This window comes from Cyprinodon tularosa, unplaced genomic scaffold (assembly GCF_016077235.1).
Source record: "Cyprinodon tularosa strain WSP-4 unplaced genomic scaffold, ASM1607723v1 ctg1, whole genome shotgun sequence".
NCBI lineage: Eukaryota > Metazoa > Chordata > Actinopteri > Cyprinodontiformes > Cyprinodontidae > Cyprinodon > Cyprinodon tularosa.
In genome coordinates this window covers 248,346-267,922 of record NW_024037781.1, presented here as the reverse complement: position 1 = coordinate 267,922, position 19,577 = coordinate 248,346, and the positions used below count along the sequence as shown (strand labels likewise).

General features: G+C 39.4%; 1 long non-coding RNA gene across 2 annotated transcripts in view; it reads right to left on the bottom strand.

Moving 5' to 3' along the window:
- LOC119771272 overlaps positions 1-19,577 on the bottom strand; it is a 94,119-nt gene that overhangs the window by 33,577 nt on the left and 40,965 nt on the right. For both annotated transcript variants that reach the window (XR_005280620.1, XR_005280209.1), the window contains one exon: positions 2,870-2,911. This is a non-coding gene — a long non-coding RNA (uncharacterized LOC119771272). The remainder of the gene's footprint in view (positions 1-2,869; positions 2,912-19,577) is intronic.

Sequence of the window (19,577 nt, the reverse complement as noted above, 5' to 3'; positions counted from 1 at the left end):
TTAAAACCCACCTCCAGCTAACACAGTGTAACATCCAACAACACAGGAAGTCCCTATATAAAGAATTAAAGATGTTCATCTGAATGACCCTATTTAAAGATATAAAATCGGTAAATTATAAGAGGGATCTCTCGTCCATTGTTTTAGCAATGTCATCTTCAAAGCAATGTTAAAATTTGTTCAAGGCTGTATATTATAGGCTCCCATTCTTCGCTCCTTGTTCTTGCTCTCATCCTACACTTCACCTCCTCTCCGTTACTCCTTGTCTTTGATTTTTTTTTCAATGATGAGAAAGAAAGGAAAAGAAAGAGAGAATGCCGCCTTTCTCTCGCCTGTCAATTATCTTTGCCTGTCTCTCCGTCCAGCTTAATTGGCGTTTGGGAGACGCAAGCGTTGTCCCAATGGGCTCCAGCAGGACAATGGAGGCCCGGAAAGCTGACCGGCCCTCGGTTTAGCCCAAATTGAATTGGAAATCTTCCATCTTCTTCTTAGCATAACAAAGAGGGTGCAGGGGTTTTAGACAAAGGGTCTGTTTTAATGGAGAAAATCAATCTCAAGGAGGAAGCGCTAGCATTGTCTCCTGTCAGCTGTACAGGTGTGTCTCACTCATGGCAGCCTTAATCAGAGGTGGCAGGGGAGGGATCTGGAAACAACATCTCTGTCACTGTGGAGAAGACTGGCAGCTAAGGGATAGAGGGAGAACGGGTGGGAGGATGGTGTGGGGGTGTTGAAGGACAGAAACCAACCTGTGTCTGCGTCCTGGTATGAACACAGGTTGTGGATACTCTATGAAACTGAGACTTTTCTTTTGTCTCAGTCATCATCATCACTCTATAATCTTGAAATCTAACTCCCACCGTCTTTGAATCCTTTATGTCTACTTGTTTTATGCACCATCAAGTCAAAACACACCTTAGGTTTTGGTTTATTTTTACAAATCACACGTTTTTCTCATTATTTTTACAATATGTAAACTTTAACTGCATTAAACTTTCATTTACTCTCCTACTTTGGATGAAATAGCTTGATTGCCTCTGATATGGTTACTTCTATTAACGTTATGTTGAAAAAAAGGGATAAAGATGGTCTAAATGCAGTTTACAAATCATGATTTCCCATCAGAACAACCTAGCTTGCTTTTATACCAATCACACCTGGTCTTGAACCATAAACTGGACAAACTTTTAAACTGAATTTCACCAGAAATAACCATACCTGAAGAAATCCCTTAAATTGAACCTTTCTGACATAATTAAGTAGGGTAAGTGTCTCAAAAAGAAACACATCACACCCCGATGTCAAGAAATTTAAATCAATACAGTTGTTGACATCTATCAGTTTGTAACATGGTATAAAATTTCTAAAGGGCTGGTTTTGCCCCGCAGCAGTGTGTCGCAGTGAGCTTATTGCAGGGATGACACAGATATTTTTGATTTATGCACAATTTTGAAGCGTTGTCTGCGCTATTTTATTCCACATCAAAGTGCAGGAAAAAGAGTGGGGATCCAGGTGAAAAAAGGTCCCAGCGTTCTCGCGCACCTCGCTCTTCTAGCTGCTCAATCTTCACGAGTCGTTTTCCACTATGGCGGTCATACAAACAAAACAAGCCAGTAAGGTGCCAAACAGGAAATACGCATAGTGTAGAGCGGAGGTAGCTTTGACCAATCAGAGGCCTCCTGTCTGCAATTCACCTACAATTTCGGAGAGGTGCACCAGAGTGTCTGCGGAAGGGGTGAGGGCATATCTACGTTAACTGCTACAAACGTCCAGACCTGGTTTCTGAGTGTAAACCAGCCTTTAGGCTGAGGGACTCCGGCTAATAACAACAAAACAACCCTCACTAGTATCTTTAAATGATTCAGAAATACAAGAGACTCAGGCTTGTCTCAGGTAATTTCAGAAGGCTTAATTGAGGTCAAGGTCAAGGCTGTATCTTCCTACCATCCAAATTCTTTATTCTTATAAAAATTAAGTGTTTATTTTCCCCATGGTGTGGCCCAAAACAAACATAGCAAGACCGTTTGAAGGAGAGGACACTATAAAGCAGTTTGTTTATGGTGTGAACATGATCTAACCCAACACAAGCACAAAGCACACCCCGCAAACTGCAATCAAATGCCTTCTTGAAGGTATAAATAAACAATGGTGCCGGGTCATTTAGGTAAAGTATAACACTGTGATATCTCGAAATCTTTCGGTAAATTGATATTTGTGTTTAATAATACAGAGAAACAAACTAATATTTCAGTTCTTTTTTCTACTAGTTTGGGGCACAGCATTTGCTTACTATGGAAGCCTTTTTCTGCCAAATAAAAATAAAAAAAATACGAAATAGAAAGTCATAATTATGAGATTCAAAGTCATAAGTACAAGAAACAAAGTCATACTTATGAGATAATAATGAGATACAAAGTCATATTGATGAGATACAAAGTTTGAAAGTTGAATATCTCATAATTATGACTTTAAAAGTTGAAATGATGACATTGTATTTCATAATTATGACTTTATAATTTAGAAATATGACTTAAAACTCAAAATTATCACTTTGAAAGTCGGAATTATTACTTTGCATCTCATAATTATGACTTTTTAACTCAAAATTCTGAATCTGAATATCATAATTAGGACTTTCTAATTGGCATTTTTTTACTTTCATGTGGCGGAAATGGGCTTCATTTGAATCCCATATTCCCATAAAAACGGGACAAACAATGAAAAAAAATCAGGAAGCTGAATATCTCTAGCTGTTAGAGACATTCCAAAATGAAAGATAAATCATTCAAATTCCAGTTAAAACGTTGCTTCCTGATTTTCTCCACCCTAATTCAGCTGACCAATAAACAGGGTCTCCAATAAATGTTCTCACCTGGTTTGAAGAGTCAGATTTTTATTTTGCTTGGGGTTTCTTCTGTGGAAAATAAAGACATAAAGGGTTCAAAATAAAACTCATCAACTGCATCCGACCAAAGCAAGCAAACTATATTTCTAGAATAAATTAATAAAAATCCTAGATGAACCCTGCTCTGTGCAGGAGAACAGTGAAGCCTCTAATAGAGCTGAATACACCAATCCTCTAGTCAACAACATCCGGGAGGAGCAAATCCTGCAAAGTCATTAATTAAATTAAATCAGCTGTTTTTTCTTATGAATTGAATAGATTTTCAAACCTAAAAGTGGAGATTTTAAAACAAAATTGGTTGCTGAATCCAGGCTGATTTTTCTGAACACTTTGGCTTCATTCAGTAAAGGGGAGGGGAGGGGGTGGGTCACACAATGGCCTGGTAGATGTTTAGAGGACGAAATACTGAATTCATTTTTGGGTTATCAAGCCACTCAAAAAAAAAAAAAAAAGTTTTAACTGCCACAACATAATATTAATAATACTTTCTCAGCATTCTGTGCTAAAAAGACTTGGATCAGTGTTTTAAGTAGACTTTATTTCATTTTTATTGAACCCAGAGGTTGCAGAAGCTGATTTGTGTATTTGCATCAAGTACCAGAACGATGGGGAGGATAATCTGTTTAACATGTTCATGTGCATCTGATACGTGATTAGCCGTGCTAAACTTTTACTCATTACAGTGTCAGAGACTGCTGCATTTCATTTAGAATACAGAGGCCAAGTTTTACTGAACCCAACAGTATCTCGTGTTTAAAAGTTGTGTTTGTCTGTTTTTGCATTAACTTAAACAATGGAGTCCTACTTTTGCTTAAAAGCAGAATTAAAAAAGGACGTTTTTCCTTTTCTTTTTCCTCGGATGAGCCCATCTGTTTCTGACTGACATCTTTTTGTTTCATGTATTTCAGGTTTCACTAGGGGTCTGTCAGTGCAGTTAAAGAGTTGTCTTTCAGGTCTGGGTGTTTTGATAAGGTGAGTGTTTGTGTTTATCTGTGTACTCCCAGCTCTAGGCATTACCATGAGAATGGTTTAAGCCCCCTGCTAATCCCCCTGTGTCTCTGTTGTAATAAATGTCTTCATTCACACACGCTGCAGCAGAGAGGAGACACGAAGTCACACTGGTTGCAAACATATCGCGTCCCGAGGGATGGTGAGGTTTAACATTGCACCTTGCTTCGACCCAAATGATGCCTTCGTCCTCGACTGACCAACATCTTGTCCATGATAAAATCATGGACAGAGCTTTGGAAAGGGTATTTCTCACCCTACAGTTTTTATTAACCTTGTTTTTAGGGGTGGTTACAAACTTTACATTACAAAAGCATATACAAATAAATTTTTAAAAACATTTATTAAAGAAGGAAGGCACAAACAACCAAGCTCTGTGTGGAAAAACTGCTTAAGGATCCTAAACTTGGGGTCAGTAAAAACCTACTATGATTATCTTGGAAAGAGCAAAATGTATGAGTCTATAATTTATGAAAAGTTATCCAAAAACAAAAACACTACAACCATGTAACATCTTCTCTCATATTTGCCTTATATGTACAAGCACACACCCGTAAAAAAAAATTTCACTGTCATATCATCAGTCCATTAAATATTTCCCCAAAGACCTTCGCGATCATCATGATCATTTTAATAAATGTGACTTGGATCTAGACTGGTTTTATTTTTCAGCTCACATTTGTGTGCCAGTTTTGAATACTAGGCCAGGGTGATAAACCAGATTTTTACCATTACTGTCATGCACTCGTATAACCGGCAACAATTTTCCCATATTGGTAAAAGGGGCTGCACAGTGGAGCCTTGCAGCAAGAAGGTGCCAGGTCCGATTCCCGGCCCGGGGTCTTTCTGCATGGAGTTTGTATGTTCTCTCTGTGCATGAGTGTGTTCTCTCCTGGTACTCTGGCTCCCTCCCACAGAACATGACTATTAGGTTAATTGGCTTCTAAATTCTCCTTTAGTGTGAGTGTGTGCGTGAATGGTTGTTTGTCCTGTTTATTTCTGTGTTGCCCTGCAATGGACTGGCAACCTTTCCAGGGTGAACCCCGCCTCTCGCCCATTGACAGCTGGAGATAGGCACCAGCACCCCTCGCAACCCCAGCAGATATAAGCATGACGGAAAAAAGATGGATGGTAAAAGAAATTAACTTAATTCTGCTCTTTTTCCTGTGTGCAAGGGTGGGTGGTATTTCCTTCCCCTTTAAGACACGGCAGCAAGTGTGGAACTACGTGACTCAACCGATCCAGTCAGAAGTGTGAACAAAAAGAACAGCGGATGAGCCCAGTGAAGAAACGTCTAACACAGCTGTAAACGAAATTACATGAGTTAATCCCACGGAGCAGAGATGAAGCTGAGCACGCAGAGAAGAAGTGGAGCTTGTTGTCAGAGTTGAGCGCGCGGCAGACCAGTTTTTAGTGAGGGTGTTTGAGTTTAAACTATGCACATTGTTCTCACTGCATGCTCAGTTCGGTGACACCAAAATTACGACAGAAATATTGAACTAAAAAACACGAAATGCAAAGTTTGTCTAAAAACTGTTGGGACTACCCAAAGTAACACATTCAACCTACAGCACATCCATGCTGTTCAGCTCAAAGATGTGCAAAAGGCTCCATTACATTTGCACAAAAATTTCTGCAAGAGAGGTAATGTTTTTCTAATGTTCAATGAGACATTGTTGAATGTTTAAACCTGAATGGGTACAAGATTTAGATTTTTTAATTAAAGGTAATATGTAATGTGATTTATTCAATAAATAAGTTATAAATAAATCAGTTGCAATTCCTGCACACTTTATTTCTGATAGTGGAGCTGGAGCATTTATCGTGCATTAAACGTTATCGAAGTGCCAATACTTTAACTGCCATTAAAAACAATACAATAAACTGCCAATTTTATTGTGATATTGATTTGACGTCATATCGCCCAGCCCTACTGAATACTGATCTAAAGGGAGCCATTTGTAAGGTTGTTGTTTTGAATGTCATAGTTCTGGACATCAAGCATTAGAAATTAGGCCTAAGGTTTTTTGAGGCAGATATGTTTCAAATGGAAATATGACGCATATGTCTGCAGCTTTTATACCTATTTGCAGCTTTTCCTCACTGACCGGCTTAAGGGGGGTAAGTAAAAACACAAACCACAAACTTACAACACCACATTACATGAGGAAGTAGAAAACAGCCATTTCCACCTGTTTCAAAGCCTCTTCATGCCATCCAAGGATCACAATCTGATGATAATGCTGATATTTATGGACTAAATCACAACATATTTCTTGATGCTTATATTTGCAAACCCTAGCCAGTAGGAGCTATTGCTAATCCACCATGTTTTTTGAGTTGGAACTAGGGTTGTCACGATACTAAACTTTTCAACTCGATACCAATACTAAGTAAAATATTCAATATTCGATGTCATTTTCGATACCACAAGGATAAAAACAAAGACTCCAAAATTCAACAGAAATGTTTTTATTAATAAACATAATACAATAAATAGATAAATAAATACAATAAACAATATTTTGAGGTTGTATGCTGTGCACAATATTAAGCAAGCTTGATAAAAAAAACTTAAAAAATTAAAATGAAGTGTTCTTTCCTTGGCTATGCTTTACACACATAACAATGACACTAGCCAAACCAGTTAAGAAACAAAAAATAATTCTCAGCAGCTGCACCTGTTACAGAAAAAAAGCCTGAAACCGAAAAGTGCACAGAATTATTCAATCACACAGTGTTCAGAAGGTGCATTTTCCTCTAATCTGCGCATAAGATGAATGACTGCTTAGGTGCCACTGGTGGTAGCACTGTATCGATACTTTTCAAAATGAGTATTGTATCCGGATACAACTTTTCAGTATCAATACTTTTTTGAGTATCGATACTTTTGACAACCCTATTTGGAACTGTCTGCAAAGTTTCACATTTTCCTAGGTGCCTGTCCTTGCGGACACCAAGTGAGGGGTGGTCGTGGAAGCTAAAATGCCGTAATGCACCTGCATGGATTGTCAATCATTAATCAAGCTCTACTCGCTGAGACCCACAGCATGTGTAAGGGCGCTTCGCAGAAGAGTGTGATGTTATCAACTCCTCCAAGTCAGAAGCCGTGGCTCTCACCTGGAAAAAGATGGCTAGGTCCAAGTAACAGAGAAGATCCTAGCTCACGTGAAGGAGGTTGAGTATTTTGTTCATTAGTGAGGAGTTAATGGAGTGGGTGATCGACAGATGGATTGTGTGCAGGTCTTTGTGGTGATAGGTGAAGTAAAGCCTTGATTTACAGTTTGGTTTACACTCCTATAAGTGAAAGTAAAAGATCAGAAATACAAACAGCTGAAATTACTTCCTCCGCAGGGTGTATAGGTGCTCCCTCAGAGAAAGGTCGAATGGCTCAACCATCTGTGAGGGGCTTGGAGTAGAGCTGCTGCTTCTCCATATCAACATAGCTGCTGTCCCACTAAAAATTATCTGGTTATGGTGGGATTTTCAAACACAGGTTGACAAGCTAACAGTCGGCATTCAGCTCCTTTACTCTTTGGCAATGGCAAGCTGCATGCCATCAGAGTCAGGAAAGTAAACAATGGAGAGTGCTGCGCCATGTTTATTAAATGCCAACAGAGTTGTTTTGGTCTGTTAGATCAGACACGACTGGCATGATGTTGTGACATACTTTGCACTCAAGGGTATCACATTAATTAGCCGGCCGACACGGGTCTGGTGTTCCCAATGTATGCCAACAAGACATTTGAAGGCGGTTTTAACACACATTGCTCGCCAGATCCACGTGGCTCAGAGAGCCATTCCTAATGCCACTAAAAGCTGATTGTTCATGGGTTTAATGTTTGGGAATGTGAGGGAGTTTTTTCACGTTTTCTGAAATGATATTTACAATTTGCAGAAGCTGAAAGAATTGCACGTATTGTCTCTCTGCTGGTCTTGGAATGTTACAGGCTTGGGGTTTGAAGATGTGTCTGAGAAAAGGTATCAGTACATTTAATTTTGGTTGGCTGACCAATCCTAAGAACGTTCTGTAATGTTCTATGTTTTCTCCATTTCGTGATCATGCTCCTCACTCTAATTATCAATACTTTAAAATCAAAGCAAAATAAAACAAAATCAGCCAAATATCTGTAACCCATTAGCTTTTTGATTATTCAAATCATATCTTATATCAATCACAACAGCAGGCCCACAGTATGTAACAGACCCAATTATAACTGAAATAGTAATTCTCCTCTCAGATTTCCTCACCATCTCTCTGCTCCTCTCTCCCTCCCACATGTCTCTCCTGGGACTCCTGCAGTCCCCCAGAGTTTTCCCCTCACAAAGAAGTCTATTAAAAAGCCTTTAGCCAGGCCATTTGCTCAGTCTGCTGGTGCAAAATGAGGGATGAGCTTAGGGTAAAGGCTATGATGATGCACATGCTGTGTGTGTAGCCTATATGTTAGTAACAGGCAAGGTCTAGGCCCTAAGAACCTTCCAAAGCCACACTCATAACAGTTAAGAACAAAATGTCTCATAATGCAATAAAACGCTTCATCAACGCTTGTATAAACACTGACAATGCTTTTGCTACCTACTTACCCTTTCTCTGTGCTTCTGTGTTAGTTTTTCTATGCTTTCTGTGAGGTTCTCTGTCCTTTAGCTGATAGATTTAACATGATTTTTAGAAAAAAGTCGCAGATGAGTCTAAGGGGGTATTTTTTTACTTTTTACGACATTAAATAGCATTGAATTGAGTTTGTTCACTCAATTCAATGTTTTTTTTTTTGGTTCCGTGGGTCAGTCCCTTTAATGTAGCTCCTCCTGCTTAGCAATATAGATAAAACTCAATCAGATGGCATGAAGAGCTGTGAACATCAGTTTTAGATTTTGCCTGTATTCAAAGTAAAATGTATGTCTGGACTTCAACTAGGCCATTTAACCTACAAGTAAGATTTAATCTATATCACTGTAGCTCTGGCTGTCTGTCAAGGTTATCATCCTGCAGAATGCAAACCTCAAACAAAGCAATCAGAGAAAGGAAAGTGGAAAAACAAAACAGGTGACCTCCTAACCCACCGTTGGCATTTGTACTTTCTCCATTTGAAAAAAGTAGGAAGGAAGGTGCGATGACAAACCTCTTCACCATCTTTGATGCTCAAAATAGATCAGAGACATGCAGATGGATAAAGGGAATGAGGAATATAGCACTATATATTGGAACTATATATCAGAGCAGTGCCTATCAATAAGATGGGATTAAACTATGGAAAAGACAAGAGAAACAAAAAGTGAACAAAAACACTTTATGCTGCTTGTGTGTTTGTAAGTTCTTAGCTAAATTGAAATGGAGAAATTGTAGTACCTCTAAGCAGAAGCCACACATCTGTGCCAATTTTCAAAGCTAGTAAGGACTGCTTTGCATCATATAGTAAAGTATAAAACAAAGGAGTTCATAGATTTAATACTTACAGCAGTTTTCTTTTTTTACTAAGGTTAGAATGAGCCCAGGTCATTAATCCCCCACCACCATGCTTTACTGTTCATATAGTATATTTTCAACAATAGCTGGTTAAAAGATGCCTGGTAGAGTCCAGGTAAACATTTTCTACTTTTATAGTTGCAATCAAACTGATGATTGATTGTATTGATTAGAAGTATATGAACACTTCTTTCTCTCTCACTTTGCGGAGGCAGCAAGTTATATTTTCTTTTTACAGCTTAGCATTCATTTAAGATGCACGGAATTATGTGTGACTGAAAAATCTGTATTCACATTTTTTTATTTTAATTCATTTTAAATGACTGCATCAAGACATAAGTATTGTTATAATGTTTTTATGGAGCTGTATTTTCAAAAAACGAAAATCTATATAACTTCATACTATCCACGCGAAGAAAGATCCACACAAGGCATCCCTGTACGCATATACACACCTGTCAGCTGTTAAATATCCTGACCATTTATCTTTCATAGGGCAGCACTTCAGCCCCATCACTGCCATACGGAGCGCAGGCTAATAGACCCATGATTACAGAGTGCGTCAACCCCTGCTCACCCCGATCAGCCTGTCCTGCTCCTCTCACAGCGTTTCCACCTCCTCTTAGCTCTCTCACATCACATTTTTATCATGAAGTTGGAGATGAAGGGTCTTTCGATTTTCACTGAGAAGATACAGACACTGAAGAAGGAACATTTTTTCAGGTTCTCCTTCCAACAAAATTCCTTCGTCCAAATATAGCAGACTTGATTTACTGGAGACAACAGCTCAGTTAAAACGTAACTGCCCTCCGAGTAAGCCTTCCATCTTTGAGGTAGTCTCTTCAAAATGCTTCTTTTTTTTTTATGTATCCTGTCATTGCACAGAAACCTGTCTATTTTTACAGGATGTTGACCTTTCTCAAGTAAAGTATTCTTGTGAACTTTAACATCCATTTCATATCAATTTTAGACTTTTACTTGTTTATTTTTTCTAGCTTTTTTATTGCCATTACACTGTCAGAAGTACAGAGCAATGAAATGAACACTGCATTTAACCCATCCCCTTGGGGAGCAGTTGGCTGGCATTCTGCGGGGTCTTTGCTCAGGCACCCAGAATGGCAGTCTGAGAGAGATGGACTTGAACTCAGAACCTCAGGATTCCAAGCTCCATGCCCTAACACTAGGCCGCCACTCTGTTACTATGGTTGGAAAATTATACAAGTTGAACAATAAATAAAAATGACAATGTTAAAAATGTATATATACTTCCTTTATTCCTGTGGATACATGTCAGTTAGGGAGATCTAACCCAACCTTACACATCTATCCATATTAATAGAATTCCGGCACATTCATAGTTTGGTATCTGCTGGTCATATTTCTAAACTAAAATGGGAAAGTTAATTTTAATCTGGCAGGCTACCAGAATCAGCTAATTAATGTTAGGAATCCAGTTTGTGTGGGCTGTGTTTTTGTATTTTCTCCCTCCACCACCAGGTGGCGCCCTGTTCTCGTTGGTCCTCCCACACACCTGCGGCTGGTTGGCTCATCACTGAGGACTATTTGAGCCATGGACTGTCACTACCTCGATGCCAGAGTGTTTGCCAGTTTTGGGAAGCCATCCTGCAAGCTGGATGTTTGGCCTTCATCCCCTGGAAGGATTGTTTGAGTCTCACACTGAGCAGGGGATTAACCTCCACAAGTTCTGTTCAAGTCCTCCAGGATTTCCAAGTGACAGTGAGCTCAATAGCTCCTCAGGGTCCAACCAAGTCTAAACCTGTCCGCCCACCAACGAGTCTCTTCCTCTGGATAAACCCACACCGACCGGATTCTTGGAAGAAAGTTTTCTTCAGTATCGTGAGTTCCGTTTTCTCCGAGTCATCGCTCTAAGTTCCCACGGATCCTGAACTAACCACTGATAGTTCACTCTTCCAGTTCCAGTTCACCAGTACACTGAGTTTCCTGAATCCTACCCCGCTGATCTTATCAATAAACCTGTTAAAACTTTTACCCTGGTTCTCTGAGTGGTTTACTGCATGTGGGTCAGATCCCTTAAGAAAATCATGACGGTTAATTTTCCACAAACCTTGCGATAATGGTATTTCACCATCTTAATATAAGAGTGAGTTATCCATCAAGAAACTGTTTTGAATGATTCAAATGAATTTTTAGTAAGACATGGTGTCAACCATTTAAGCCACGATCTTAGCCCTGATGACTGTCTTGAATGTTCATTCCATTCACCTGTCTAGCTCCGCCTAGGTTCTGTGTCCCCTGCTCCAGTGTCTATTTAAACTGCCTCTTACCAGTCATCAGTGTCAGATTATTCAAGCCTTTATTGAAAGTTCTCTAGCGTACCTGTTTGTGTTCTGATTACCTGATTGGTTAAGGTCACAGTTTTCTTAGGCCAAAACAGCTTAATGTCTTTCTCATCTGACAATAAGAATATCTTTGAAGGACATTTGATTTGAACATACAGTCAAAAGCCAATTTAAGTTACGCTGAACAGTGCTGAATCCTCTCTTAGTCCAGACTCCAGAGTTTTTACAGTATTTAATCGACCTTTGACTTTTAATCTAAATCTAATTTAAAATACATATCCAAGGACCATCTACAACACGTCCAGATGTTCAACCCTTCCTCTTCCACTCTTGGATCAAACCAAAATCAACTGAAGACATCATATTGTTGGACATTACATCCAAAAAGACTGTAATAACTAATGACAACCACTGATTAATGAGTTTTCCCACAAGATAAACAACAAGCTGTGAATAAATACATGGGCAAACTATTTGGTGAAAGAAGATCCCTTGTGTTCAACACACACATATGAAGCACACCTGCGTGCCTGCGTGCACTCCATTAACATATGCTGCTGCAGCATCTTTGTATTCGAGGCCTAACCTGTATAATAGGTGTCACATTAGCAAGACAACAAATCAAACCGTCCTTCATTTCCCAGGCCTCTCTCTTCTCCTCCACAGCTGTGGGTCTGTCTTTGTTGTCAGGGGAGTTTCTAATTAATATGATAAATAAGATGGCGGGTTCGACTCCCTGATGCTTTTTAATTGGAGGAAGCCTTGAATGGCACGCAGGCACAGGCAGAGATTAGCGGGTTATTTGTGAGGGTTTTGTATGAGGACGGGAGAGAGAGCGCACCAGAGAGGATTTTTATCCTTGCTGTGATTTCCTGTTTCATTGTGATACTCCGACTCAATGCTTGTAATGCATGCAGAGAGAGTGGGTTTTGAGACACAGCTGCACGAGTGGCTATGTAGGACTTCCTGAGATCCGAAACACATTCACAGACAGCGGTGCTGTTTCTCTTTTGGGTTGAATGGGAACTATTTACTCCCAACAGTTTTAAGCAGCATCTGCGAGAACTAAAAGCTATACATGACAATTTAAACAAAAGGTAAATCCATCAAAGCGACCACAAACATGCAGATCTGACATTTGAGAAACATTTAGGTTTTCTTCAGGCACCCAAAAAATATCCTTGATTGACTTTATAGAACAGATGGCATCCATTAATGTATCCTGGCCCGAAAGTAGACAAAAAATATTATTCATAATACTGATAACATCCTGAAACCTTGAATTTTAAGCAGCTTAACCCTGGACAACTCATATCAGCATTGTTAAATGTTACTCTGGGTATTTAATAGAGCATAAAACAGCAACAGATCATTTTTTTCCCCCAATCTTTCAAAGACAAACTCTTCTAATTTGTTGGTCAGACATGTTCTATTTAGCTCTGTGATCTTTAAGTGTTTGAAAAAAGAACAGAACACAAATATTATATTTTTGTTGAATTCTATCAAAACCAAGTCTGAGTTCAGTTTAATTTACCTTTGTCTAGTTTTTGTACAAAAGTTCTAAAAAGTTTTATTTACTTTTTGTACACACATTCAGCATTTCTTTAGATCCAATCAATTTCTGCCAAACTGGGAAAAAAGTCTAAAACAACCAGGAAACAATCATGGGAAAATAGGAAAACATCTGTCTTTTTATTTTACTCGTTTGTTTTTATATTGCTTTATACATGGATACTTTTTGAAAACAATCTAACAATACTGAGTAATTTTATATTATGATAAACCAAAGACTTTCTTTCTTTAAATTGTAACAGGAAATGCTATTTTTGGTCATAGATCATGAAATCCCACATTTACATTATATATACAAGAAATTTATAGCTATGTAATGGTCATGAAATGGATTTAAAGAGTCTTGCAAAAGCATTAAAAGCAAGCGTTTTATTATGTCATATGGCCATCCAAACAGGTTACCCCTGAAAACAGGCCACATTATCAAAAAAAGAAGTCCCAAAGAATCCTGAAATATCACCCTGTTGCTCTTTAATGTAAAAGTTCAACTAGAATCAGACCGCTTTAGCATACTATCCATTGGAGATTTTGGAAGGAGGAAAACTCTGCCCTCTAAGAAATCATGGAGGGCATAACATTTCCCAACAAACCAGCACGCCTGAAATTATGTCCTTTGGATAAATGAGCAAAAGTAGTTTGACCTGTGAAGCTCACCATCATCAATTCCACCATAAAATTTGCCATCAGAGGGATCTAGTGGAATGTGGGATCACGTGTAAAAAAACAACACAGTGAAAGATGAACCAGATTTAGACCCTGTAAAAATGAATATAAAATTTGAACTAATATTAAATTATAAGCCCTATGTCTGAACTAGAAAGAGCATGTTTTCAAGATGGTTAAAAAACATACTGGTCTCAGCATCATCAACTCTTTTAAATCAACCATAAGGTCTTGGTTTACTTATTCCTAATAACAAGTGCTGAGTAAATAATTTAAAGCCATGACATTCCTGCAAGTTTCAGCTTTGCTTTTGTGTTTGGTCATATTCTTATGTACAATCAGAATCTTATTTTCATCTATGTAAAACATTTATGCACCACCTACAGACCACAATAATTCTAAGCTGAATCTCTGACAGCTTTGCTGCAAGCATTTATGTATCCCTGGCCTACTTCTAGTATACTTAGATTCCTTCTGAAAGATGCAACTGATCCCTTCATCTTCAGCTTATCCTGTTCCATCTAAATTAGAACAGCCTGGAGGGGACAAAATGCTCTTTTTTTGCCACCATCTAATTCTTCTCTTGATCATTTGCATCTCCTTATGTCTGACAAGTCTCCTTAACAAGAGTAGAAACCGACAAAAATAAAAAACTGAAATGCTAAAACAACTAGGATCCTCTAATTGGGGTTCTGTCCGGCCAAGCAGTTTTATTTTAACAGGAACTAGGAAAGCTCTGGGTGGACAGCAAAACCTCTGCATCCTGAGAACCTAAGCAAGAACCTTCAGAAAATATATGGCAGGAACATTGATCCAAGGACAGAATAAGAAAAAGGGATGAACAAAACTGGTTATGAATGACAGCAAAAAGATAAGCTTGATATCAAAATTTATTTGTTTGTTATTCTTGTGCACATCTGGTTCCCTGCTCCCTTTAACCCCATTTCGCTTGCCCTCTTTCTTTTTTACAGTTATGTCATTAGCCCCTTTAATGGAGCAAATAGACCCTGACACTATGACTGAAACCCTGAAACCGGATTCGATTATATAGAAAGCAGATTAACGTTTTAAGATATGCAAAAAGAGATATGAGGGAAGAAAATGAGTAAGCCATGAATGCATTCACTAAAATGAATGCAAAACAGGCTTAATGTATGATTTTTTGAAAAAAAAAAAATGTAAGTAAGCAACACTCACAGATATAAAAGCGTAACACGATCAAAAAGAAACCAGTTTCAAACTTTGAATCCATAAAACAATGATAAGAATTCAGCCTTACTGCATGAAACTGCTACAAATGGTCGAAATATAACCTTCTGATGGTGGCTTGGTTTGTTTGTGCTTTATTCTTAACATTAAAGTCATTTGCAAGTAGAAGGTTTTACAGAAACATTTTACACACAAGGGCAAAATATTTTTAGGAGGACCAGCAATTATCAAATTGATCAACAATTTGCCCTGTGCTCACTGCCCGGCACCGTGGAGCTCGATTGGCATTTGCAACACAACACCAGAATTGACACACAGACTTATACAGGCTAGACAACGGCACCCTGAATGCCATTAGGTATCGGTATGAAATCCTTGCACCCATTGTCAGACCCTATGCCGGTGCAGTGGGTCCTGGATTCCTCCGGGTGCACGACAATGCCCGGCCTCATGTGGCGAGAGTATGCTGGCAGTTCCTGGAGGATGAAGGAATTGATACGATTGATTGGCCCCCATGCTAGCCTGACCCAAATCCAATAGAACACCTCTGGGACATTATGTTTAAATCCATCCAACACCGCCAGGTTGCACCTCAGACTGTCCAGGAGCTCAGTGATGCCCTGGTCCAGATCTGGGAGGAGATACCCCAGGACGCCAACAGTCGTCTCATTAGGAGCATGCCCCGACGTTGTCAGGCATGCATACACGCACGTGGGGGCCATACAAATTACTAATTACTATTTTGAGTTGCTGCAATGAAATGTCAGCAAAATGGACTAGCCTGCCGCATCATTTTTTTCATTGAAATTTTTGGGGTGTCTTTGAATTCAGCCCTCTGTAGGTTGATAATTTTAATTTCCATCAAATGATGTGGCATCTTTTTGTTCCCAACACATCTCCCAGTCCATTCTAGTAAAAATAAACAGCATGGTTTTTTTCCCCATTGAGATCTGATGTGTTTTCAAAGTGTTCCTTTAATTTTTTTGAGATGCCACACATTTATCTACAAAAGAACCATGGTGGGTTGGTTTAGATGAAAAACAAATTCATTAAGCCAAGTTGATGCTTTAGAAATATTTACTTGATATTGAATTCGTCCAAAAGAAGAATGAATATAATCTATGTTATAGAAAGATGAAGGTATGTTAAAAGATGTTAAAACTAAAAAGAAAACAAAAAAGAACACATCATTACATTAACCCTCGGCCAAAAGAACCTTATCATCTGCAACAAGAAAGGAAGAGATCTAGAGATTTAAGGTTGGGGACAAGAGACACCTATTAACTGTCATGACCTTGGTGTGGATAACTGGCTGGATTACTCATTTCATTCACCTGCCTAAATCCGCCAAGTTTCTCATTACTGTTCATTTGATCCACCTGCCACTGCTTCTTTTTAACCAGCCCGCTAACCAGTCATCAGCAGAAGATTACTCTTTGGAGCCAATGGTGAGAGTGTGTCCAGCATTATCTTAGTGTTTCTGATTTCCTGTTCTGCCTCTCAACCACTGAGCCCTCTTGTTTTCTGTCTGATTTGTTTTTACCTGCCTGCTTCCAGCCATCAGGCGAGATTATTCTCGAGCCAGTGGTGAGAGCATTGCAGCGTTACCTTAGTGTTTCTAATTACCTGATCCCGTTCTGCCTCTTGACCACTGAGTCTGCCTGTTCCCGTCTAAACTGTTTGCCTGACCTGTCTTTCGACTCCTGCTGTATTTGCCTGTTTGATTAACTTGGATCTGTTTCTTGTCACCGACCTGGATTTCCCTTCGGTACCTCTTCGAATCCCTGGTTTTCTGGCTCGCACTCCTGTGAACATCATCAAAACTGGCTTTGGCTTCGCCCTCTCGATTATTCTGCCATCCTTTGTCTGCTTGGATCTGATCTCCTGCTGGTTCTACGTCCTCTGGGATTACAGCATCTGGGACTCTATGAGCGGCTAAACTAAAAAAACACATTAGTTACTCATGCGTTCATAAAAAACCTCCTTCAGATCATCATAATTACTACCCTGTATTTCTCTCCTGCAGAGGGCCCTGCCTTAGATGCCCTAGCTGCTGTAACTGCAGATTAATTGTTGTTTTTTTTAAATAAAGACTTTTAACTTATCCGACGAACTGATTAATCCAGGTGTGTCTGGCCATGGTTACTGAGGTCAGGCAAACCTGGATTAATCAGTTCATCCATTAGAGAAAAAAAAGTAAACAAAAGAGCTGCCTTAAATTCAGGAAGTGGTGGAGTTGTGCATAGAAGCTTTTTCAGAGGAAGGAATAGATCTGATCAAAGGTGTGTAATTATGTGGCTTAAGTAGACTCTGATTTGACACCATGGAGGTCATTGACTTTTTTGAATCCTAGGCATTGGATCAGAGATGTATCAGGATCAGCCCTCAATGACTAGAGTTTGAGCTCTCTACCCTAGAGTTAAATGTGATTTCTTGATAGTTAGAGCCTTTCCTTGCTGATCTTCCCCTCAACATGTTGTAGCAGAAATCTATGTGTCAAAGATTCATTGGCAAGGAATATCAAGAGACTTTCTTTCTGCATGTCAGAAAGAAATGTCAGACGCTCCTTTTCTATTCAGGTTAACTAACAGAGAGACATGCCTTCCCTTTTTTACCTCCAAGGTGGACATGGTAGCTGGTTTCTAAGTATTTTTTTCAACAGTATACTCCACTGAATCTGTTTTTCTTAATAAGGGCCCTGTCACAAGTTGCCAATTTAGACAACATTTGCCCAACGTCCCAATATCTCCTAAACGCTGGCATACGCTGAATTTTCTATGTATTTTTTTTTTATTTTGGGGGTATACATAGCGCATTCATATCGAGTCCAGAACTTATGTCTAATGAAAGCCTAACTTGTGCATAACGCACAGCAGCATAATGCCCATTAAAATGATGCACAAGCATCATTTCATGGGCAAAGAATAAATGAAAACAAAAATAAAGAGAGAAGGTTTGCAGTCACAGCAGATTTAGCGTCATGTCTGCTAGGAAGTTTGTTGGTCGTGGCCGTGGATGTGAACGCAGGGGAAATCCATCACACTAACCTTCTCGCTCACCTTATGATGGGGATGAAGTCTGGAGGAGAAGCAACAGTTTCTTCATGTGAACCCCCTTTTGTACCAAAACAATATGCTATTATACAGTGGCTTTCAGTTAGAAACACGTTCAGTCGTCGCCTAGAACACATCAAATACTTTGATATAGGTTGGAGATAAGTTCTTGATAAGTTACGCCTAAGTTTTTCACAAGTTATTCATAGGTTTCGGATAAACTTTACGCCCTGACTTATGAGTAACTTACACTTAACCAACGATCAGATAACTTATGAGTAACTTATGCCCCACGTATAGCATATATGCTGTCATATGTCGACGTACTCGCCGTATGTCGACGTGTGACAGCGTGTTTTGTGATGCTTCAGCATGCTCTTAACTTACACAAAACGTACCCATAACATCCAGTCAATGCCAGCTTTTTGCCAGGTCTTAATCGTCCAGCTGTGACAGGGGCTTTAACTAAAGATCTTATCTTTCTAACTGATCTCTCAATGATAAATCAGGGATTTTCTTAGGGCCAAACATAGCCAGGGTTGACAGGCTGTACCTACATGCAGTTCACCACAGAAGAGGATGGTGTTGTTTCAGTCAAGCTGTTTATGGGGATAAAGAAACCTCATTAGTGAGGTTAAAGGAAAACGATGATAGATGGATTGGTAAGAGAGCTGAAGAAATGCAGTGCAAAGACAGTAAAAGGGTAAATAATGTGAGGAAAGGAAGACAAAGGGACGCAAAGAGTGTGAGCAGCAAAGGAAAGAAGATAAGAGAAAAATTGAAGAAGAGATAAAGAGGCATCAGAAAGAAAGGAAACTACATGGATGGAAAACACACACGGAAGAGAGTTGCCACTTTGCCACAGCAGCATTTAAAGCTGTAATGACAGGCCAGAGAGTGATAAGAGACTCTGAGTGGAGAGGCCACTATAGCAGCTCTCCTCTCCCTGCTAACAACTGTAATTATCCAAACTCCACACTCACTACTATTGATCTCTCCCCGCTCTCCTCCCTCTCCTCCCCCAGCTGTGGAGTGTGTGTGTGCGCCTCTCTCTTTCTGGCGGGGTGACGGCAGAGAGCATCACTCTTAGCACAAGAGTTGTTCACACCTGCAGCCGTACGTGTTGAGAGCAGCGACGAGGACTTGGACTAATATGTGACAGCAGCTAAACACAAATATTGGTGCAGCTCCGATGCTCCCCTCCTAGTGTGTGTGTTTATTCAGTAATGCATGTGGGCTTTCTTTTTCTCTCACACCTGCTTTGGAGAACACAGCTACAGCTTGGCCACAACTTGTTTGATGTCAACACAGAGAACACGACTGCGCAGATTTTGCAAAGTTTTGGTATGAATCACTTAAAATGATCTGTAAATCCTAACATTATT